The sequence below is a fragment of the Macaca nemestrina genome, chromosome 3 (assembly GCF_043159975.1).
Source record: "Macaca nemestrina isolate mMacNem1 chromosome 3, mMacNem.hap1, whole genome shotgun sequence".
Classification (NCBI taxonomy): domain Eukaryota; kingdom Metazoa; phylum Chordata; class Mammalia; order Primates; family Cercopithecidae; genus Macaca; species Macaca nemestrina.
Window position 1 is genome coordinate 25,289,656 of NC_092127.1, and position 24,939 is coordinate 25,314,594.

The 24,939-nt window shown below is 35.7% G+C and overlaps 1 protein-coding gene across 14 annotated transcripts in view; it reads left to right on the plus strand.

Moving 5' to 3' along the window:
* Positions 1 to 732: 732 nt before the first annotated feature.
* Positions 733 to 24,939, plus strand: part of MARCHF1 (membrane associated ring-CH-type finger 1) — an 833,115-nt gene continuing 808,908 nt past the window's right edge. For 5 of the 14 annotated variants that reach the window (XM_071092867.1, XM_071092872.1, XM_071092865.1 and 2 more), the window contains exon 1: positions 1,166 to 1,557. The gene's annotated coding sequence lies outside the window, so the exon portion shown is untranslated. Of the gene's footprint in view, positions 891 to 1,161; positions 1,558 to 24,939 lie in introns of those variants that run through there. The other 9 variants (XM_071092868.1, XM_071092866.1, XM_071092864.1 and 6 more) reach the window with 6 other exon arrangements.

Sequence of the window (24,939 nt, forward strand, 5' to 3'; positions counted from 1 at the left end):
CACTTCTCGAGTGTCCATTAGCATATGGTAGGAGGACAGGAAGTCAGTACTAAGGCTAGGAGTGAATTCCTGCTGGTGCTTTCTTGCCTCAGACCAGCGGTTCATGTTCAGGTCATAGATTGTCGAGGTCCCTTCGTTAATGTTTTGCCTCAGACTCCCGCCTGTAAACAGTACACATCTTTCTCCCTCACTTTAGCTGCTCATCACTGAAGCTGTCATTGGTCAGACATCCTAAACTTTCTCATTGTGACTAGGGCTCCGAGGTTTCCAGGGGTTCTAATTATTATCCTGGCTGCAGTGTAGGTGTCCATCACCGAGATGGGACACCTGAACTACTAAGCAGCCAGAAAAAACTTTCTCCTTACCCTTGGCATCTGCCATCAGTCTAACTACTGATTTAGGAATCTACAGCAAAGAAGAGGCTCTTCATCCCCGGCCCCATCCCCACTGCGCCCACCCAGCCCACATACACCCTCGGAGCCACCTTTCCGCAGACTACCCCTCTGTCCTGTCCTTGACTCCAGTTAACCTGGAGATGCTAGTTCTGGGAACTCCTAGAGGCTCTGCTGCCGCCTCCGCCTGCTCTGCGTTCCCCGCGTGAGCGCTGGATTATTCCAGTCTTTGAGCATGGCAGATTTCCACCGGATGACATCATGGGAGCCCAGTGAATGCCGGCTCAGAGAGGGGGACGGAGAAGGGGAGGGGGAGCAGAGGAGGGGAGAGCACTGGGGATCGGAGCCAGAGCCGGGCTGCCTGCCACCCGGCTGCTCGTCCGCTAGCTGGGGAGGAGCGCTCCACCCGCATCTGACAAAGGATGGGAAAAAGCCCGCGCCCCGGGATGCCGGCCGCGCGCAGCCTGGCGGCCGCCTGAGCCACTTCACCCTCCGCCGGTAAGTGACTGAAAACATCATTCATTCAATCAGCCTTACTGGGAGTCCCCTCTCTCCGGCTGGTAGTCCTGGGCGGCTTGTCCCTGACCCCGAGCGGGGCTTGGCACAGCATCAGCCCCGGAGGGCAGGCAGCAGGTGCTTTTGCCTGGTGGGTCCACTGGGGAGCGTGGTTGGGGGTTCGCGGCGGGTGCTGCCACCCAACCTGCTGGCGGCGGGCTAGCCCGATAGGCGCCTCTCTGGTGAGTAGAGGCGGGGGGTATTGCTACTATTGGCCCCCAGCGCCCGTTCTGCGCGCGCGCCGTTTCTGGCGGATCCCCAGTGCGTTGCGCGCTGTTTACACCGGCGTGGTACTAGTCACCCAGCCGCACCCCTCGCAAAGCGCGGAATCGATGACAGCCACTTCACAGGCTCACGCGCTCCCAGGGTGGGCTTGAAGGGGACAGGGACAGATTACCAAAGGAGAGCGCTCACTACGGAAGACACAGGGCAGCCTTTGTCTTGGGTTTAGCGCTGATGCGCTCAACCCTGAGTCAGGTTGACTGCAACTGTTGGGTCCGATTCTGGTTCCCTGCAACCGCCCTCCTGGGCGAGGGATGTCATTGTGTTCCTGCGGCCAGCGGGACTGAGAGCTGGGACTTAAGACGCCAGGAGGGTCCTGCGCTCACGGGTGAGTGTCGCAGTTATCCAGGTGCCGAGGGAGCTTCTGGAGCTCCAGGAAGTGGAGTGGCCAGTCGAGGCTGAGAGACGACCAAGTTTTATCCCCAAGTGGTGTGAGGGAAATGGCAAAGTTAGGGAGACTCATTCTCGCTCTTTTCTCTGGTTTCTGAAGTGCCGAATTTGGAGATTTGTGACAGGTGGATGGAGTCAGAGGCATGGCCAATATGTAGTTAGAGAGCCTCACGTTTTCCTGGCAATTCTTTTTGTTATTCAGTAGTTCCAGAAAGGATTTGCTGCTAAACATTTTTGAGGTCAGAATGTTTTCTATTATAGAGCTCTGTAGGTTTAACGAAAAAAGATTCTGAACCTGCTCAGGTACCTTAGTTTAGAGTTGTCTCGCCTATAAGTGCTATATAGTCAACATGCCAACACCCACCCCCCTGGCTTTTTGCTTGGCGGACACACGTTTTATTGATGAATTCCTTGTTTAGGAGGTTCAATTTTCAGATCACAAGGAAGCGGTGGTACCTATCAGAACATCTGTTTCTAATGTCAATGTGTTTACAGAAGAAATATCTTGTGAAAAAGAAGGAAAGAAGCAAAAGTTGGCTACTTTGGGTTTCAGTTCCTTTCTTTTTTTTTTTTTTTGCCATCCACTACAATCGAAAATATTAAAACTTTCGATAGTCATTTTGTATTTATGAGTTTAATGTATATTAAATGTAAATAATCCTTGAACATTAAGGAGATTCTTGGTATACAAGTTTGGTATCCCAGCATCTAACATAATGCTATGGCATAAGAAAGTAACAATCACAATTACAATTCAAAGAGTTATTTTATTTTTCTTGAAAGAGGCTAATTTTTTTTCAGATGGTCTTTTTTTTTTCTTTAAAGATAGATGATTCTAATGAAGCTTTTCTAAAACAGGATTAAAATAATTTTTCTCAGAGATTGCTCTTTTGATAAAGTTTGAGTCTTTTCAGAACAGATATGATAGAAAATTATTGGAATAATCAATGTGGTGGAAGTAAAAAAGAAACTGGGTGAGATAATACAGGGAGGCTTTACTAAATATGAATGGTGGGACTATCAGAAGGTGCTGTGTCAGTTTTGATTTTGGAAAAGCTCATTGTAGCTTTTACATGCTTGTCTCTCCTGGGAAGTGCATAATTATATGGCTGATTATGCCACGCTATGTTGAGAGACCAATGTTATGAGCAAAGAGCTTGTTTTAATCTAGGATTTATGGGGTTGTCAGCAACGTTTTCTTCTGTGATACAGAATTTTTTATTTCATTGTTTCTTGACTAATTGTCACAATAGGCTCCACCTGCTTTATCCAAAGTCTTCTTTCTAACTTTGTTATACCATGTTTTTATAATAAAGTGTATGGGTTTTTACTTTAAGGTTCTTAGGGAACCTGTTGCTCATGTTGACTACTTTCCTCAAGTATTGGAATAGCAAAAGCTCTTTGTGAAATAGACTTGTGAACGTACGAGCTTCTGACGTGCTTACATGATGGGGTGTACGCTACATAGAAATCTACATTTACATACAATATGTGTATAACTCTCATCGGGTAGTCAGCTGGCAATGATCAACAAGAGGTACCGTGGTGTTTGGCTCATGGTTTTTGGCAAATGATATTACCTTTAGTGATAAGATGTTTTACCTCCTTTACATAGTAAATAAAAATGTATATTGAGGAGAACAGATTATATTTTATATATGAAATCTTTAATTTTATTTCAAAAATATTTTATCCAAGAAGGTCAAAAGACACAGATTCTTCACTGCACATTCCACTAGAATACTGAGAAAAGTTCTCAGAATGTATAAGCATATTATAAATAGATATAATTTGATTGATAGCCAGTATAATATTATTTTTAAAACCACATGAAGTAAAATAGTGTCCTTGAACTAGAGAGTATTCTTCTAATGTTCTCTAATGTATTTCACAAATACTTTGCCTATTTTGTTGCACAAGGGCTCTTAACTGGGCAAGGTGAGAAAGAGGAGGAAGTTGCATTATAGGACAAAAATAAAGCCATTGCACAAAGCCCAGGGCAGGCAGTAGTGATGTTCCAAGGTCACCGAAAAAAACGTGATGTCAGGACACTGGGAAGTATCCATGGAAATATCCTGTGTGAAGAATAAGTTTATGCTATTTGATGACCTCTTGCTTTCATTGTTCCAGTTACGTGATTTAACAGATACTTTAGGACCTCTATGATAGAGCAAAACTTCCTTTACCCTCCTTGAGGCAAAATTGTGTCTTGAACTCAATCAGGACGTTGTCTTCTGGGCTTTTTCATGGTGTAATTCAAATTCTTGCTTAAGGATGTTTTATGGATCACAAAACATTGTTGCTTTCACTTTCCTGTAGGCCTTCAATATGGAAATTGGTCAGTAAAACCTTGGCTGAAAGGTTTTTGCATCCTAACTTTTTCTGGAAATACAACAGTGAAAGTCAACGGTTATAGTGTTGCTGAAAATATTTAGGAGCGTGATGATCTAATATTTAGAGGGTTAAAATAATGCTGTTAATGTAGTTTTAAAAATAAAATTTAAAAAACTGAGACAAATTCTCTGAAGCCACGATTATCCCTTTGCTATATATTGGGTTCATTTTGCAATTTATGACTTCCCTATGATACTATTAATTCATTTCTACCTCCTAGTGTTTCAGGATGAACATTGGTAGGAAATACATGTTCTACTTTTGACTTTGTCTTGTACTTGAGGACAAGGGTCAGAGTCTGTAAACATTAGTTTCATTTTACATAAAATAAAGATGACAATATCTGCCTTGCCTTTCTCATGAGGGACAGTGCATAGCAAATGAACTAGTGTACAAAAATGATTTGGAAAATATAGGAGGAACTGTCTGACAAATATTATGTATTAGTGAACTTAATCACTTTTAAATTTCTAATTAGTTTCAGTTAAAGAAGTAAATTGATAGAGGCGAATCTAATATGTGATTTCTGTTTTATTAGGTTGTTGCAAAAGTAATTGTGGTTTTAGCATATCTGGTATGTTAAATTTGTGGCATTTTTGCCAATTCATTCGTTATAATTTATTCATAAAAATTATGAAGTTAGTGGTTATGTATTTTTATTGAAAGCGTGCTGGCAACAAATTCACTCATTTTTTGTATGTCTGAAAATATTTTTAAATAGATGTAATTTTTAAAGCTGAGTATAGCATTTTTGTTTGGCAGTTTTTTTTTTTTTCCAACACGCTATTTTTATTTATTTATTTTTGAGACAGAGCCTCACTCTGTTACCCAGGTTGGAGTGCAGTGGCACAATCACTGCTCACTGAAACCTCTGCCTCGCAGGCTCAAGTGGTTCTCGTTCCTCAGCCTCCTGACTAGCACCCATGCCTGGCTAATTTTTGTATTTTGAGCATAGATGGGGTTTCGCCATGTTGGCCAAGCTGGTCTCAAACTCCTGGACTCAAGCAATCTGCCCGCTTCAGCCTCCCAAAGTGCTGAGATTACAGGCATAAGCCACTGTGCCCAGCCAACATTTGTTATTCTTCAAACCTGTCAGTCGTATTGTTGCTATGAGGGTAAATGTGTCTTTGTCTCTGGGTGATTTTATGATTTTTCATTTGCCATGATTTTCTTTAGTTTTCTATGATATTGCTAGGTATAGGTTTTTTTGATTTATCCTCCTTCATGTTTTCAGAGCTTCTTGAATTTGTGGATTGTTATCTTTCATCAGGTGAAATTTATTGGTGAATTCTTGACTATTATTTTCTCATATATAGCTCTACTTCACTGTGTCTGTTTTCTTTTCCTGAGATCTGAGTTACATGTTTAATAGATGATTTTCCTGTACCCAACATGCCCCCTGTACTTGTTTTACTATTTTCTACTTTTTTTCTCTCTGTGCTTGTTTGAGTATTCTTTTGATCTTCTCTTCAGTTTACTAACCTTCTTCTACACTATGCCTATTATACTGCCAAGCTCATCCACAGGTTATTACTGTAATTATTTTTTTTAATTTCCAAGTGTACATTTGATTTTTTCTATAGATTCCAATTTATCTGTTTTCTCCATCTTTTCTTCTATGACTTTGAGCATATTAAACTTATTCTAAGGTTAAAGTCTGTTAATGTCAACTGTATTGCTGTAAGCCTCTTTTCAACATATCTTTACTCTTAATTTTAGTTATTGTATGTAAAAATTATAAAGACTCGGCCAGGTGCAGTGGCTCTTGCCTGTAATCCCAGCACTTTGGGAGGCCAAGGTGGGTGGATCACCTGAGGTCAGGAGTTCGAGACCAGCCTGGCCAACATGGTGAAAACCCATCTCTACTAAAAATACAAAGAATTAGCCGGGTGTGGTGGCGGGCACCTGTAATCCCAGCTACTTGGGAGACTGAGGCAGGAGAATCACTAGAACCTGGGAGGCAGAGGTTGCAGCGAGCTAAGATCATGCCACGGCACTCCAGCCTGGTCGACAGAGTGAGACTCTGTCTCAAAAAAGAAAAAAAAAACTTATAAAGGCTCCAGATGATCTATACATCTCCAAAAAAGTGTCAACATTTCCTCTGCTAGACAGAGACGATGGGTGGTAGCCAATAGTTGTAATCCACCCAGTGACTGAGCTAAGTCGTGAGTTGTTAGATTTCTGGGCTCCCTGATGCCAAGGCGTAGATGTCTTAAACCTCTACTGGTGCATTCACAGGCCCTCAACACAAGGCAGGACAAGATTCCTGAGAATCCTGCTCTTCTTTCCAGAAGCTTCCTTCTCAGTGTCTTAGCCTCCACACATATGTGTAACTTCAGGCTTTAGTAAATCTCATGTAGGTAAAATCAAGTATGTGTCAATCTGAGTGCTACACCTTTTATTTCTCACTGGGCTCTTGGCCCCTCATATCTAATTTTGTCTCTCCAGCCCCTCAAGACTGCCAAAATCTCTGCTAGATTCTTTGTCTCACATCGGTGGTCCTCTGCTCAGGCAAAGCCTATATTCTTAGTCTCTCACTGTCTTTCCAGATTGGCAGTTGCCCCCACCTCTTCATCCCGGGGGGGAAAAACACATTCTGAAAAGTCACCTTACATCTTTGGTACCTCTACCATCTGGAATCTTGAAGCTTCTAGACTTGACCTCTTCTGAAGCTCTCCACCAGGTTTTATCAGAATTTTGTCCTTATATCTGGCATTTCTAGTTATTGTTGACCAAAATCATCAGCTGAAATGGGTAATTATTTTTAACTGATAATAAGCATAGATGTACAGGGATCAAAGATCATTTCTTGGTGGTAAAATTGGAGTCAGTAGTCCCATCCCACAGCTTCCTAGGTAATACAGCTAACTCCAAACATATTTTTAAAAGTGATATAAAAAGAAGCCAGATTCTGTTAAACAGCTATTAATATACTATGTGCCATTTTATATTCAGACGGTTTGTCTATGTTTTACATTTTGAGGTAAATCTTTAAGACCAGTGATTGAAATAGCCAATAGATTCAAGTTATTGGTAACTCAACATAAGAAATTGGTAAAACTTTTGTTTCTTTTAGGACTAATACACACCCAAAAGTACAGACACAGACACGTGTGTATATATATGTGTGTGTGTGTGTGTGTGTGTATGAAAAAGTAAGGCTCCTTTCTGAACACAAGAACTCCGTGGTTAATGAGTCATTCTAACTTACAAATAAGCACTACATTTATGGAGTGAAAAATGTGTGAAGTCTGGAATCTCCCTCTTCTTAGAAACAACTGTCCTATTTTCCCAACTGTTGCTCTGAAAAGCAACTGATACAGACTGATTTCTTGTGATATACAGATAATAGTGTTAACAAGCTAGTACTATGTTGATCTTTTTCTTATTGGTATATGGATAAAACTCAGAATGTATTTCTAGACCAGTTCACGGAAATATAGTTAATTCAGGTTATACCTGAAGTAGATTGTTAGAGATATATGATTTAAATTAACTGTGCTTTGTGGATTGACCTAGAATTTTTGTTAAGTCTGCCTAGTGATGGATGGATACTAATGTTGAACTATTATATGTAATGTTATTTTTGAGTGAATTGTATATTCCAGGTAACATATTCCAGATAACATATTCCAGAAATCACTGACTATTTGGGACACAATGATTGGAAGTCGGAGAATGCCTGAAATAGATTCTTCTGCCTGCCTTCAATTCAGTGTCCTGAGGCACAGTAGGAGATAAATGGAAGCTTGGTGAGAGTGATAAATTAGGTATTGACACTGAGGCTCATTGTTTGGGGCTGACTGTGGTGAGCAGTGATCTGATTCTCATGAAGTATATCGCATGCTTTTTGGGCCCTGCCGGATGTCCTGTTAGCCTCACATCTGCTTCTGGCTCTGGCTCAGGCAATCATTATAGGCAGCCTTTGACTCAGTTGTGCCATTTCCCATCTGAAGCTTGCGCTGAGTATCTTTCATTTTCTTCTCTGTGACTTTACTGGCATATCATATCTTTCCCCCTGCTTCTGACCATGGTCCATGCAGCCTGGAAATGAGGAGGAGCTAACACCACCGTGGAGCCTCGCAGTCAGTGGGAATGGGTGGAGAGTTCCGAGATGCACTCTGTAGCTCCTCATAAGGTCCAGGTGAGAAGGAGCCTCAACCGGCCATGAAGTGACCCAACTGCATGCACCTGTATTAGCCTTTACTCTCTCCCTGGTTCACTTTACCCAGTGTCTCACTCCTAATTTCCAGGATCACCTTGTATTATTTGCGCATAATTTTTTAGTTCAGACTCTGCTTTTGAAGAGAGCCTGGCCTAAGATTTATGACTTTCCTTCTCTAGAGAAAAGTGAATAAGAGAAAGAAAAAGAAGCAGGACTAAATCATAAGCTACATCCATTACAATGAGAGAAAATAAGAAAGAAGACAAAATATGTATTTTCAGAGGTATTTTATTTACAAATCTGTCATCTTTCAGGTCACAAGTGAGACCATTTAAATAATTTCTCTAGTAACTATGAGGTCATCTGTTGACATAATGATTAATTTCCATCTCTTCCTTCTTCCTTTTTTACTGTCCTTTAATATGTATTTATTGGCAGTCCACTCTATGCTCAACACTCAGCTAGGTCCTGGTAATGTAATGATGAGTGAAAAATGTGGCATGATTCCTGCCTCTTTGGAGCTTTTTATTTCTATGAAATTAATTAAATACTCACACAAGCCAGTGCACATACACCAAAGTGAGTATAATGAAGGCCAGATGCACAGTAATGGGGAAGCCTATTAGAGGGGAGTTTGACTCAGCCAGGGAGGTCTGGACAAACCTCCTTGAGGAAGCGACAATTTAGCTGACATCTGAAGGAAGGAAGAGTTAATTAGGTGGAGAGAAAAGATAAAAGGGATAAATGAAGTGTGTTCAAGCTCCTATTGTTGGGGGAAGCGTGAAAGACTCACAGTCAGAGAGAGTGTGAAGTGGGCTGAAGAGATCTACCAAACATAAGGAACTGTCACAAAATAGTTTCCATATTAAGGAATGAATTGTGCAGGTGTGTGCGCGTGTGTATGTGCATGCAGTAGAGGAGAAGTAAAAAGGTGCTAACAAATACAGACCATCTACTGGCAAAAAAGAAATGTTTGAATCTGCGAAGAATGCTGTATCAAATATGCAGCCTAGCAAATATTAAGAGTTATGAACATTTGAATCCAATAAAATTTGTAGGAATTATCATTTAAAGTTAGAGAACTTCTAAAGAAATAGAGTTGAAAGAAAGGAGAATGAGCTATTTATTTATTTATTGCTCACTGTATTTGTTCTAGCTCATGGTGATGATACTTTAAGGACTACCTCCAAAGTTTTTAAGTTCCATATAACTAAGTAGTTTTTAAATAGTTATAACATTTATATATTTTTGCTAGTTATCTATTGATTTTTAGAGTGGCAGAATTATGGGTAGATTTTTTCTTTTAAAAGTATAACATTTCAATTAAAATTTTCCTCAAGATTTATTTTAATAGTGTAACACACAAAGGTCTTTATGTTACTTAGATGTTACTGAAGCATGGCCCATAGTCACATTTAATTATTCATTCTGGAATCAGCTTTTGTATTTAGGTTTTTAATGAAGTTAAATTGCCTCTATACTCACATGAGTTTGGATTTTGGTTCTGCTAATTTCTCCCAAATTTGAAATTCAATCAATTAGAGACAAATTATTTTCCACTTAGAGCTCTATTTCCTTTAATATTCCTTAGCAATTTTGTTTACATGGAACCCAAAGTCATGTCCCAGGCACCCTGTGAAATGACCCTTTAATATTTAGCATAATGTATATAATAAGTCCTTGCCAGCTACCTTTCCTTTTAATAAGATAACTTAGTTTATTTATAGCTTACCTTTAAACTTAATCTTTTATGAAATCTTTTAACCTCATGAGTAAGTCTTATTTTAGAAACCTTTACTAAATAAATGGACAAACAAGTATTTATTAAGTAACTACCACATGAAAGAAAGATTCTGTGCCATGAACAATGGCAGAGAATTAAAGAGATGGGGGAACAATTTGACAGATTATTAAGATATTAAGTGACAAGTATAATATAAAAGGAAAAGTCTGAGACTTTTTGGCTTGTTCCTTATGACACTCATTGTAGAGAAGATGAGTCTTCAGAAGTGATAATAGATGCTATTTCTATAGCTTTTGTTATGAGGATGAGCCATAGTTGTCAATGTTCAGAAATTGTTAAAAATGATGCAGAAGGCTTTAATTTTTTTAAACATACATTACCCAGTAATGTCAAAAATAAAGGAAATGTTTATTTTACAAATAGGAAGAATTTTCAACTGTTAATAGTTGTCATAGGACTATAGTTAGCTTTTTGTCCTGCTTTTTTTAATTTCCCCAAGACTTTTAATAACAATAAGACTGAATTATTATCATAATAACAATTTAAATAATTATTGAATTGAAAGATGAAATTAAAGCAAAACTTAAAAATGTTGACTTCTGTTAAACCTAATTAGTTTTCTTGTGAATTTAAAAAATAGTTTTCTGAGTATATATTTATTCATAATAAAAAATTATATGTAGAGGAAAAAATGATGTGAAAATAATCCTCTCATGCTAATTTATATTCTGTGGCAACACACCTAATGTGAAAATTTATTTGAAAAATTTCCCTCAAAACAGTGTAAGAGAGAACATATGCTGATAAATTGTTTTAAAGAAATTGTTGATTATCAACTATTAGAACTAAATTCTTTTTATAAACAACACAGAGAACAGTTTCATGGTTCATATAGCTAAATTTTACTTTTGTGTGTTTTCATGGTGATGAATGAGTAATCTACATTTTTACCTCCCATTTTTTTCATGGTGGGAACAGTTCAGCAGATTATGGGCTGTGAACTGACAAGCTACTCATTCTCTCTTGGGCTCCTATTTATTTAGCACTGAGTGTGGTGTAATCACCACATGGCTACTGGGAGATGCATGCCTTTAGAGACAGAATATTTTTATGGTGGATCTTTCTGGATTCCAGAAAATTATCATAATTTCCTTAGGAATTTTTTTTGTTATATAAAATTTTTGGACCTGGCATGGTGGCTCACGCCTGTAATCCTAGTGCTTTGGGAGGCGAAGCAGGCAGGTCACCAGAGGCCAGGCCAACATGGTGAAACCCCATCTCTACTAAAAATACAAAAATTAGCTGGGCATGGTGGTGCACACCTTTAATCCCAGCTACTGGGGAGGCTGAGGCAGGAGAATCGCTTGAACCTGGGAGGTGGAGGTTGCAGTGAGCCAAGATGGCACCACTGTACTCTAGCCTGGGTTAGAGTGAGACTCGTCTCAAACAAACAAAGAAACAAAAAACCAAAAAAAAAAAAAAAAAAAAAAAAACCAAAACCACCGAAAACAAAACAACACAAAAACAAATAAAGCGGTTTTGCACATTAATTTTTAATGGGAAGATTCAGTTTCTCTGTTGGAAGAATGAGAGAGAAGTGATAGTTGGAGAAGCTCAAACTCCACGCCACATTCAGCTGTGTTGAAATCTCCACTCAGTAGTGAGATGACACTGGTTGAATTGCTTAACCTGTTACAATGTCGGTTTCCTTATCTGCAAAATGCAGATAATAGTATTTTCTCAGTAACAAGGTTGTTTTGAGGATTAAAGGTAGTAAGAAAATTCCCTAATAAATAGTAAGTAATGGGTTCATACCATCATTAAAGCAAATATACATATTCTTTAAATTCTCAGGCATGGTTTCATTTTTATAAGATATATGCTATACATTTTAAGATTTTAGTTATCTTGCTACTTTTTAGACATGAAGGAAATGTAGAGTTTTATTTAGTTATCTTGTTACTTTTTAGACACGAAGGAAACGCGAAGATTTATTTGCTTAAGAAACTAAGGAAAGGTGGCCACCACTACCACTGCTACCAACCGAATAAATAAATAAATGAATCAATTAATGAATAAATAATATTAATGACTAGTATCATTTTGTAGTGAGTGTTTTATTTTTCCTTTTTCTCTTCCTATATTTTTAAAATTTTCAGTACTGAGATCCTATCACTTTAATAATGGTAATATAAAGGAAACTTTATTTCAAAAATAAGTTAATTGTATAATTATTTGTTTATGAATCATGTACAACACAAACATTCACTCTGATAGCTGAGGGTGTTTTTATCATATTATAGTAGGATAATAAACACAACACAGGATAAAATAACAAAATGTGGATTTTTTTCAATGGTTTATAGCTGTAAAACTGAGGTAAAATATGTTTATTATAAAAAATTAAATATAGAAATATTAAGACTGAAAAGTGAATGTTCCCCTTCCATTCTCTCCCAATTAAAGAATATTGATTTATTTCCAGAGATTTATCCAAAATATATATTTATGCTAATATATATTAGATTATAACATTTCAATAAATATGTAATATGCTGTGTGTTAACTTTTTGGAGTCTCTGTTGTCTTTTTCACGTCAATACAGTCTACTTACTGTGCAGTATTACATTTCTGGAGGTGATCAGCAATTTATTTCTAGAAAAACTTTTTGTATGTAGCCCCAAAGAGACATGTATTTATGGCAATGCCATTCGCATTAATTTAAAGATTCTAGATAATCATTAATTATGATATTTTGATGCAATTGAATACTATACAGAAGTTAAAATGAACTAAAATTCACATGTCAACATTGATCATCATTTGAGTGAAATATAATTATAATTTCTTTTTTTAAATTTATTTTTCTTGAGAAAGGGCCTGCCTCTGTCACCCAGGCTGGAATGCCGTGGTGCCATCACTGGCAGCCTCGACCTCCTGGCTCAAGTGATTCTCCTGGCACAGCCTCCAGGAGGAGGCTTTAAAATATAATTTGAGCGAAAAAAGTTACAAAGGATAATTGTAATGTATAAATGATACATCACTTTTACAAATATTATAAACAAAAAGTAATTCTCTAAATTAGTTATAGGTACTTAAATAAGAATCAAATTGTGAAAATGTTGTAGTGGTATTAAGAGAGCAGTTTCTATCTTCAGCAAATCTTTACAGATCTGTCTATCTTTCCATATTGGTTATAGCAATTTACATGTCCATCGTATGTATAACATATTATCAGATTTTTGGTTTTCCATGCATATATTTAAATGTCTTATTGATTTTTTCACTTATTGGTGCTATTGAGCATCTTTTCATGTGTATAAGACTTCACTTAAATCTTCTCTTTTGCAGATTGTCTTAAATTTTGTTAATTTTTCCTCATTGGTTTGAATTTTTAAAATGAATTTTTAAGATTTTTTTGTCTACTCTAAGTACCAACTTTTTGTCATTTACATGCATTGAAATATTTTCTTGCATTCTGTCCCTTGTTTTTAAGTTATGTTACTATGTGTTTTTGTATAGAGATTTTGAAATTTTATTATGTTCAGCTTTATCATTCTTTTCCTTTCCAAATTTAGTATTTCTTGTTTAAGTAGTCTTTTCTTACTTAGAGATTGTAAAAATCTTCACTCAGTTTTCTACTAAAGCTTTAACATGTTTAGCATTATGGTCTTTGGCCCAGTCGGATTTCATTTTTGTAGTTGTTTTGGAAATAGGGAGTAACCTATCCCCCCACCACAAAATGTACAGCCAACTGTTCCAGTTTAATTTTTCCTACTGATTTGTGAGGCTAACTCTGGCATATCTAGGTGCCATATATTTATATCTGTTCTTGGTTCTCTATTATGTTCCATTGATTTGTCTAATCCTTTTCCAATTTAATACTTGATTCTTCAATCTTTTTAACATTATACACCAACTTTATTAAGATGAATTCTCCTCATTCTCACTTTTTAAAATTTTCTTGGCTGTTCTCACAAACTTTGCCATTTTTTCTTAGAGTCTGCTTTTTATATTTATATTTATATTATTTATTTATTTATTAATTTTTCAGGTGGAGTCTCACACTGTCGCCCAGGCTACAGGGTAGTGGCAAGATCTCTGCTCAATGCAACCTCCACCTCCTGGGCTCAAGAGAGTCTCCTGTGTCAGTCTCCCAAGTAGCTGGGACTACAGGGGCACGCTATCACGCCCGACTAATTTTGTAATTTAGTAAAGACCGAGTTTTGCCACGATGGCCAAGCTGGTCTCCAACTCCTGACCTCAGGTGGTCTGCTCGCCTCAGCTTCCCAAAGTGCTGGGATTGCAGGCATGAGCCACTGTGCCCAGCCAGAATTTGCTTTTTAAATTCCATGAAGTAGTCTATGTGATCGATATTCTTTCATTGCTTATTTAGAGCCTTTCTCCATGGAGCTGCAACTCCTGTACTTCTTTGGCTTCTAACTTCTAGTTGGATTTGGCTAATGTGAGACACTACCAGGAGACTGTGGTGAGAGAGAATGGTAAGGGAATTCATTCCTCTGGTCCCTCGCTGCCTCTTAGCAGGTGTAGAAGTGAATGCATACGATGATGGCCATGGCTCCTCTATTTCAAAGTTCCAGTTCAATTTAGATTTCCATAATACTGTTTCTTCCCTTTCCCCCAGCAGGCCTGAGAGGTTGTGGTAGTTGTAGTAGGGGTGGTAGACATAATTACTTTCTTCTTTTCACCCTGACCACATTTCTGTCTTAGTCCCTTTGGATGTGACATCTCTTTCCTCCAAGGCTTCTGACATATACTCTGTTGAGACTGGAAGGAATTAGGTTTATTATTCAATTTGAGACAGCTGTCATTTTTATGATAGAAGTTTCCTGTCCATATATTTGTTACATAACTCCATTTATCTAACTCTTCTTGAATGTGCTGCAATGATGATGTAATTAATGTCTTCTGTGAAAATCTTGCTTAGGTTTTTGAGATTTATTCCCAGGATTATTATTGTTTTTGTTGTAATTATGAATAAAATATTTAAAAAGATACATGTTCTAAATGTTTATTGGTGATGCATATTGATTTTTACATCTTGATTTTTCATCCAGCAACCTTACTAAACTATTTGATTTCTTCTCACAGTTTGCTTTTGAGGTTCTATTGTATAGGCTAGATAGATAATCATGTTGTGTGTGTATAACATTTAGAAAGACATGCTTTAAATGGGGTAGTTTATTTAATCTTCAAATCAATCTTATGGTAGAGGTACTATTATAGTACATAAGTACATTAGAGAACATTAGTACTTTATAGGTACCTTATAGTACATAAGTATGTATGTAAGTACATATATTAGTATATAAGTACATATGTACATATGTATATATGTACTTTTTTTTGAAGAAGGGTTCCCAGAGGTTCAGTGATTATAGCAACTTGATAAAGGCAATACAGCATGCAGTTGGCAGTTATTACTATTTCATATACTATATAAGAAAATCTAACCACAGAAATATGAACCAATCTGACGAAAACCATAGAGTTAGTAAGTGGCAGGTGCAGGATTGGAACTCGCGTGTTCACTTTGATGCTCTTGAAATCATGGTGTCCAATTTTGAAATTGTCTTATCTTTTGAAATCTTTATGCCTATTTTTCTGTCCATAGCACAGTAGTGGGAACTCATATACAAAGTTGTAGTAAAGGGATTAATGTAGACACAGAGAACCACCCAATCCCCCTTCAAGGATTGTTGCCCAGCTGAAGGGAATGCTTTCAGTGGGAAGGTTCTGGCTGTGAGCCTCTCTGGGTCTGTCTCAGCTGCCAAGAGTCACCTAGACCCTGGTTAAACCACCCCCCTCATCCCTGGAGCAGCCCACTTACCTCAGAGAGAGGGAGCTGATATAAACGTTCAGTCATAGGACAACTCTGATGGACCCTTGCTCTGGATGGATGGAATGAGACTTTGCTAGCCTGCAGCACAGTTCAGCTTCTCCTGCTGTCCAGTCAGAACTCCTGTGCGTTCTAAAGTGTCCGTGTCTAACAGACATTTTGTACCATGACTGTTCACAGCATCTGCTTGTAGTGAACCCAACCTGCAGTAAGGTTGCAAGGTTGGTATCATAGCCTTTTCCTTGGTTTAAAGTAAACAACTTCTAATATTTCACAATTTAAATAGGTTTCTTTTTCTCCTTACTGTGGAAGTCATATTTATTTTCTTGTGAGCTGATGTTCAAGTGTTACGAATATAATTTTTTAGCTTCTAATCTGTTCATATGGTGAATTTCTAATAATAAACAGTCTCTGCATATTTAGGATAAATCCTGGTTGGTCATTATGTGCACACATTGCTGAATTTGGTTTGAAATGTATTTTTTAGGATTGTTATAGCTGTATCAAGAAATTAAATCTCGTATTTTTCCTTTTTTGTGTTGTCTAGCTTTGATAATAAGGTTATATTAGCTATAAAAGTGAATTTTTCCACGGAAAAGCTTGTGTGATTGGAGAGATACTTTTTTCTTGAATGTTCAGCAACACGTGCCTATAAAACTTTCTAGTATTAGTGCATTTTAAGTTACTAATTCAAGATAATAATCATTATAAGTCTCCTGATGTTTTCTATTTATTTTGAATTATATTTTTATTATGTTTTTTAAGAAAATTATTTCATTTTTCATTTGTTCTTAAATTATTCCACATAATATATCTTTAGGTTTAAAAAAAATCTCGAATTCATCTAGAATTATGATATTATTTTTATTACCAAAGTTTTTTTCATCTAGGATTTGGCTATTTTTTAAACGTGTATAAGAAAAATCGGTTTTTTAAAGAAAACCATTTCTTTGTATTTTTTTTTCTAGTTCATTCACTGATTTTTTTCTGCTTTCTAATTTTTTGGGTTTAATCTTTTATTGTCTTTTTTTACTTTTTTTGGTGTTGAATTCTTAGCTCATTAACATTTTTATCTTTTCTGATGTGCACTTCAAGGGGTGTATTTTCACACTATATACTAATTTAGCTATGTTGTCAAATTTTGATATACATATAGTGTTTGAATATTGGACTTAAGAGATGATGGAGATACAAAAGATACTAAACAAAAGCAAAATGACTCTAAGAAGGTTAATTTACATCTTCCTGCACTGGACTCATGCAATTTCACAGGTGAATTTATTTAAAACTTTAAGAAAAGATAATGAAATTTCAATTTCAATTGTTTTAGAATACTGAAAAATAAAAACATTATAATTTTTAAGAAATATGCATAATGTAAACACAAATGTTGTAGAAAAATAGAAAAAGAAAATAAAAGTAAAAAAGAAGGGGAAAAGGAAGAACTTTAAATCTAAGTCATTCCTACCAAGTGAATATTGGTGTCAGAATTCCGGAAAAAATATGAAGAAAAGGAATATGGAACTATATTAAAACAATAAAGTATAAAAATGAAGTTATTTCTTGGAATAACTTTCTAACTTTAGAAGACCTATTAATATATTTCATCCAATTAATATTTTAAGGGTATATATTACTAGATATTTTCAATAGATGTTAAAGTGATTTTTGATAATATACAAATGCATTTATGATTTAAACACATTAGTAAAGCAATAGAAGGAATTTTCCTTAGCATGGATAAATACATATTTAACCTGATGCTTAGAGTAACAATTTCAGTATGCTGTCTGTATAAGATTAGGAATAATAGAAGACTCTCCATAATCACCATTACTATTTAATATTTTTTCTGGAAGTGCCCGTTACAAGCTAAGAAAATGTAATAAGGAGAAATTTGGACATGAGTAGGCAAGTCTGTCAATATTTGAAATATGACTATACTTGTATGGTAGTGGTTTCTGTGAAAAAATTCCCTCTCTCTGGTGCTTGGGCCCTCTGAACACATGTCACTTTTGTAACAAGATTTTCTCCCTTTGGTAACTACACTGTACCTAAAAGAATGGAAGAAACTTAGGCCTTGTGTTATGAACTAAATGATGCAAATTTGCAATAATGCAGTGGTTTGAATTAAGGTAAAAATGCTATGAGGTTGGTACTTAGTAATGACATAAATAATGAGTAAATTATTTTGAATTAAACTGTTCTGAAACACTTAGAAATAAGAAAATTACCCTAATTTTTACTGTAAATGTAGGTAACAGGTACATATAAATAAACATGTATAAAACTTTTATAATAAAAAAGGTATAATATAAAAATTTAATATGCTGAAACATACTAAAATGCATATACAATAAATAAAATTATATAGCTCACTGGAAAAAATGAGGGAAAAATGCAACAGTTTTGTCAAAATGATAAAATTATGCTGATATTTTTCCTTTTTCAAAAAATATATTTAATATTGTTAAATCATATTTTCAACAAAATGCTTTAAAAATTATAGTATTTGTTGTATGTCTATGTAGAAGGGTCAGGGTCTTAACCTGCCAGTATAAGACAAGCCGCTGCCTCCTAGGAACTTGAATGTATGCAACACAGAAAAATAAAATAATACAATATTAACTTATATTTATGTTATTCTTTAATTTTACAAAAGATTATATGCACGTACATTATTCAATTCAGTGATCACTACAGTCTTTTCTATGCTGGCCCTTCTCCTGGAGTATAAGCTTTATAAGAGCCAGGACTATCTGCATAGCCTAGCCACAATTCATTGCTATGTGTATGCCCATTGGTCTATTTATTGGAATGGACAAGCCCTATGAAATATGCAGTAGTATTATTTATATGCCCTTGAATGAGAAACTTATATTGGAAGGTTAATGATTTTGTCCCATTAAATATTGTCAGGATTTTAACACAACTTTTCTGATTTTATATTCATAGTTCCATTTATGATATCATCCTTTTTTTCTGGTAATAATTTGCCAAATTATTATAACAATAGAAAATACACAGAGAACCTTACAACTTCTTGTTCAAAACAAATGTATGCAACGTGTGTGTTTCAGAGGGGAGAGAGGTGATCAAAACTTTAGGATCCTGGGAAGGCATCATGATGAAGTGAAGGACAGGAGGAGGGGGAGATCAAGATTAGACGCCTTATATTTTTCTTCTCAAAGTCTTTCATAACGTTCATACAAAATAATATTAGAGTATATACTTGTTAATAGAAAGATTTTCCCTAGTTAATGAAACCTGTCAAAATGTGATGATTTGATGCACAAACTGAAATCAACAAACAGGAGTTCAAATCTAGTTCAACTTTTCATTAGCCTCTGACATTGGGAACATAGTTTAATTCTTCTAATCCTCAAATTTCTCATTGGTAAAGTGTGAATGATAATATCTAAGTAAATAAGATTGCTATATTAAATAAACTAGTGCTTACAAAGGCCTTATACATAAGTGTTTAGTCATTGTTAACTGTTCTTATTATAGTTATCATTTATTTTCCTTCACATCTGTGCTAAATTTTGTTTTTCGGAGATTAGGTAGAAGCTTGGTTTTTCTTAACACAATCTACAGTTATGTTTATTTTCTGTTACCTTATGATTTTTCTCTGTCTTATGAAACAAGAAAGATCTAGCCAACACGTATCAATTTCTACTTAAGAAAGCAAAGTCTTGTTAATGCCAAATAAAATTTAAAACAGTCGAATGGAAGTAGAACGGAAATGATGCATCGTGAAAACCAATCTGAATCAAGCTTTTTTCACTAAATATTTGCATTTTTCTCTAATTCACTTTTTATATGAGTCCAGATAGATATTTCTCATGTGAGCATTTCTAAGGCATTTCTTTTTTTGAAGGTGCAATTATTTTATACATTTAGGAAGTATCAGTGATTGCATGCAGTCCAAGAATCTGTTACTCTATTCGTTGCAGGGAGTAACAAAGACATAGTAATCAACCTGGTTAACCGAATGTCAACTCCACTTCCTTTTTAATAATAATTCCATAATTATCAATTTTGAGGGATAAAAAATACCTTTCATATGTTCTAAATTTTGTGGTATGAATCTTCAGTTTTACTGGGTTTCATTAACTGAATGATTTTATTGAACATTTTGTGTGTTACTCTACCCTGAGGAACAGCTGTGAAAAGATAAATAGAGACTCTACAGGTTATAGAATTACAAAAATAAAAAATGGCTAGAAAAGATAAAGGAAAAAATAGTGAGGGAAATATGTGAAAGAAAAACCCCAAATGGGTTAAACTACCTACATCAAATGGTGAATACAAGGATTAAGAGAAAAGAAGGAATTTTTATTAAAAAAAAAAAAGGAAAATTGTTCAAGACAAGGTTACAGAGACATTAAAAAAATTTGAAATTGAAAAATTTAACTCTAAGAATAAATGGGAAACCTCTCAAGGAAACATTAAAATGAAGAAAAATCAGAACAAGGGGGTGGCAAATTGAATATGGAGAGTTGTAAAAGGTATGTTCAATGTGAAATGTGAGCATAAAAATAAATGAGTAGATTCATCATTAAAATGTAGAGTTAAACAATTTCTTTTGTGATAGATAATGGTTTTTATTTGTATCTTGGTTCAGATACTTTACCATTACAGCTCACAAAATCAATGTATTTTTAAGATTTGCTAAATTCAGAAGTGATCTCTAAATTTCAGAAATAAATCAGATATTCGAGGGCTCTGGTAGGAACCTTTAGTCCTTTACTCACGTTTTTACTGACTATATGAACTTGCACATAGTCTGTCTGTAATCCAAATGAAATGGTCTAGTGCACAAACATATTGTTTTCAAGAAATACCAGAATTTTTCTCTGACTAAAGATGATTAAAAACGATTGTTCTAAAATCATTTCTAATTTTTGATTTAAGATGTCTGGTCTCTCCCTTCCCTCCTTTGATAAACAAGACGGCTACATTTCCTAATTTTTCTAGAGGTTTATACAATACAATGAAGATAAAATCTAAATAATGAACCACAGAAAATTGTTACAAAAGGAAAATATTCATTCTTTTTGTATATTTTTATTATGATTAGGGTTTCTAATACAAAGGAAAGCATTCTTTTGTATTAGAAGCCCTATCATTGTGCTTGCTGAATTGTACATTACTGATAACACTAGAAGACCCCTATATTCTCTACTCAATAGGAGAACTAATGAAGTGGCATGTGATGTAGATCCATAGTATGTAAGAAAACACACATTCACACACACACACACACACACACAGCTCTTGTTAATAATGTAATGTTAAGTAATACAATGCAGGGCATTTACATTGAATGACAGTTTTGTTTACAGCAGATTTGCTGGTTCAGAAGGAAACAGTTGATCCCCTTAAACTCTTTTACTTCTTGAGTAGCCCTATTTCTGTTTTGTTCTTTTTCCCCAAAACAATGTATGGCCAGGAGCTATCTGGATGAACTTTTTTTGGCTTTTCTACTCGTAGGGTCCTGTGGATGCCTTTTAGTCAATTGACACTATCCACATCTCTAGTGGCCTCTGTTCTATTTCTAGCTATTCAGAGAAAATCTGCCAGTTACAGTTTTGGTACCCTGGAATTCTCTCACAAAGATAAGAAGGAGTTTATAGTTTGGTTTCAACTGTTGGTTAAATATTTAAATATTCACATTTTCTTACTTCAGAGAAAGAAAATTGGCCTTTCTTAGTCTACCCAGTTTCTGCCCTTTTTTTTTTTTTTCTCAGATTCAGTCTATAATTATACATTTTTATTTTATATCCTATGGATATATCTTTTCTTATACCATTTATTGATTCTATAAAAGTCTGCCGTGTTGAAGTTTGAAACAGAATAGAACATATGTACGTTTTAGGTATACTAAATTGTTTTCTTGTGGGTTTATTGTTAATAAGCCTTTTAGCTTCTGGGTTGTTGGATTGTTGCAGACTATGGCAATTATGTATGCAACAAGAGCTTATGTATTCTAATTAGTATTTTTTTAGACATTGTGAGAAATGATCTTAACAATTATATATTACAGAGAAATAGTTTTCCAGAAAAACAATTGAAAGACAAATAAGGCAGTTTAGGAGGATCATCATAAAATATCAAAATGAGAAATTGGAACAGAGGAACAACTATTTATAGATGATACTATTTGTAAATGAGTTTTCTAGCCATGGCAAAAATTTATGTTTTTGTCCCTCACTAAATTATGTTAAAAATTGTTATGCAAATTCCTTGTGATTTTGTATTGGTTATTTTCTTCGCTTGTCTAAGTCATAGATCACTATTTAAATTTTAGCTAGTAACAAAAGTGTGTACCATTTGAACCTCAGTTATTAGTTTGTTTTATGAGAGAAAATTCCTGACCACTTCTTGGTAGTAAAGCGTGGCTGGTTTCTAGTCCAATTAGCCTTGGGCGTCTGTGTGTCAGTAAATGGGGTACAAGGCCCCTAGTCAAGGCAGAGCTTCCTCTAGCTCCCTGTATGGCCCTGATCTTCACCCACATAATCATGTACCCCCTGCACTCATGTCTCCCAGACATTTTCACTAATAAAAATCATTGTTCATCATCTAGATTTTTCTGGTTTGGGGTACATCACTATTTCTCTCTAACAGTACAAGTAATAGAAAGTTGGACATTTTAAAACAAAACAGAATTATTCACAAGTTTGAAAGATTAATTGTTTTAAAGTATGTGTCCCTGTCTTAGATATAATCACACACAAATGTCTATAGTGATATTAATCATTATAGAAAATATTTTCTATACAAGCCAGTTTCTTTATTTGTTCACTTACTACATCTCTTACTTCCATACCCTAGTCATACTTAAATTTAAACTACATTTTTTGTTGATAAAACCATTTGGTGTCTACTAAGGGAAAAATATGAAGAGTCAACCTTGAAATCTACAAATACATAATTTAACCATGAGCTTAAGTGTATCCCCAAACACTCGATTTGTAATACTTGGGCCAGCTAGATAGAAATACATGATTAAAATTGTTTGCATTCATTTCTGTAAATGAAATGTAAATTAAATCATGTGCTCTGTGGTCATTATGGTACAGTGTTGTAAATGTAATTTCAAAATCTATTCCAGAAGTTTGTATACTTACACATTTATTAAGTCCTTCCTTAGTAAGTTATCATTTAAAAGTGTACATGTTTAAAATGAAAACCTCAGAAAAGCATGTAGTATATTGATTATGCTACAATAAATTCTCATGGTGAAGGATTCTTTTGGCATACTTTATCACTCATATCAAAAACAGCTTTCTACAGTGGTAGTAAAAGACAGGCGAAGCTCAGAGTTGCATGAATATATACAAAAATGAGAGAAAAACCACAGAGGCAGAGTCTAGATGAGAAGGTGGGGGGCCAGGAAACTGTTCTGTTTCTAGATAAACAGCAGTTTCAGTAGATACTGCAGGTCTTTGGTAAGGCCCATAATGGAATGACATCCGATTTCTTTATAGATTTATATTGTACTGATTCATACATTAGCAAATTAGGAAGTGTGACAACAGTTGCAGTTGTAGGAGGATGGCGGTTACTGAAGGGTCTAATTTAATTTGAACTTTGAATAACTATAGGCAAAAAGAATAAGAATTCTTGTAATTAATATAAAAGTTTGATAAAAGGAAATGTCTATATTTAAATGCAAGTGTGAAACTTAAAAGATAGCAGGGCAGAGGAGAGAATTAACTAATAAAGCATCAGAAGAGGAAAAGAGTACAGTCGTGTTTAAAATTGATATGCTTTGGTCCTGCTTAGCCAAGTGTTTCACCAGTCCTTCATGTGGATGAACTATCATTAAGACCAGTGTTATGGTACACAGCACCGTACACCGTACCATAATGACCCTGGATCATCGAGTGCTCTAGACTCTCAAGGGCTCTAGGGTCATTATGGTACAGTGCAGTGTATGTAATTTTAAAATTCTGCACACAGAACTCATGCATATCAGTAGGTTCATTTTATGTGTATTTGCCTAAGATAATTTAGAAATAGTATAGAAATAGTTTACTACCAATGACGGGTTCAGGTATTCTCCACTGATTATTTCTTTTACTATAAAATTCTGAGTTAGAGAATCTTTTTAGCTATTATTATAAATTGATATATGAAAACGACAATAGCAATAGAAATTTTGGAGACCGTAGCAGAGAGAACAGTGCTGCAGGCCACTTACTGTAATGTTTCTCCAAGCATATCCATGGACTACCTGAGTAAGAATCTTTTAGAAGGGCTATGAAAATGTGGTGCCCCATCTCAGAAGAACTCTTTGGGTGGGGCTGAAAAATCAACACTTAACTCTCTGAGTGATGCGTATGTACCACAAACTACAACTTCATAGAACACTGTTGGAATAAAGCTTATTCCTGTTCGAATATGAACACATACCATGGCCATGCAGTAGGAGCTGTTTTTTATTTTCTTAGTTTTCTTCAGCCACTTCTTCCTCTAACTATTTTAAAGTGAAAAAAAAAAATAATAGAGACATAAGAATCTACAAATAGTAGGAATGCCCGTTACGGATTTTTTGGAGACCTAGAATTTCCATTCTTCATTCAACAGGGAGTCAGATGCCTAAGAGACCACTGTACCTGGGAAACATCACAAGATAGCTACCTACAGTATCAAATATTTGCAAAATCTGGATTTTTTTTTTTCTTTTTTTGCCAGTGGATCCAGCTGGAAGCTTTTATCTTGCAGACAAACCTGGTGGGAGAAAAGCCAGTGGCTCTGCTGGGTTTCAGCATTATTGTGATGCTCTTGTTAGTGATTACACAAGGACAATGAATGAGATAAGCTGGGGTAAGTGTTGCAGTAATAGGTGCGCAGTACCTGCCCGGCATGCTGATTGCATGGAGTGTTCCGGGGGGCGGTGTTCACACGACCTACTAGAATGTGACCCTCTCTGGAATAATGTCATTTTTTAATTTAAAAAGTTTCTATCTGTGGTTCTCAGATTTTTGTGTGAATCACAGTCTCCTTTAGAACTGCTAAAAATCAGATTTCTGGGCCCTACTCCCAGAGGTTCTGACAGTTTAAATGAGAACACAGCTTGTCATTTTCCTAGAGACTTGTGTTTACCGGAGAGACGGACTTACAGGTGGTAGCTAAAATGTAAGCACAT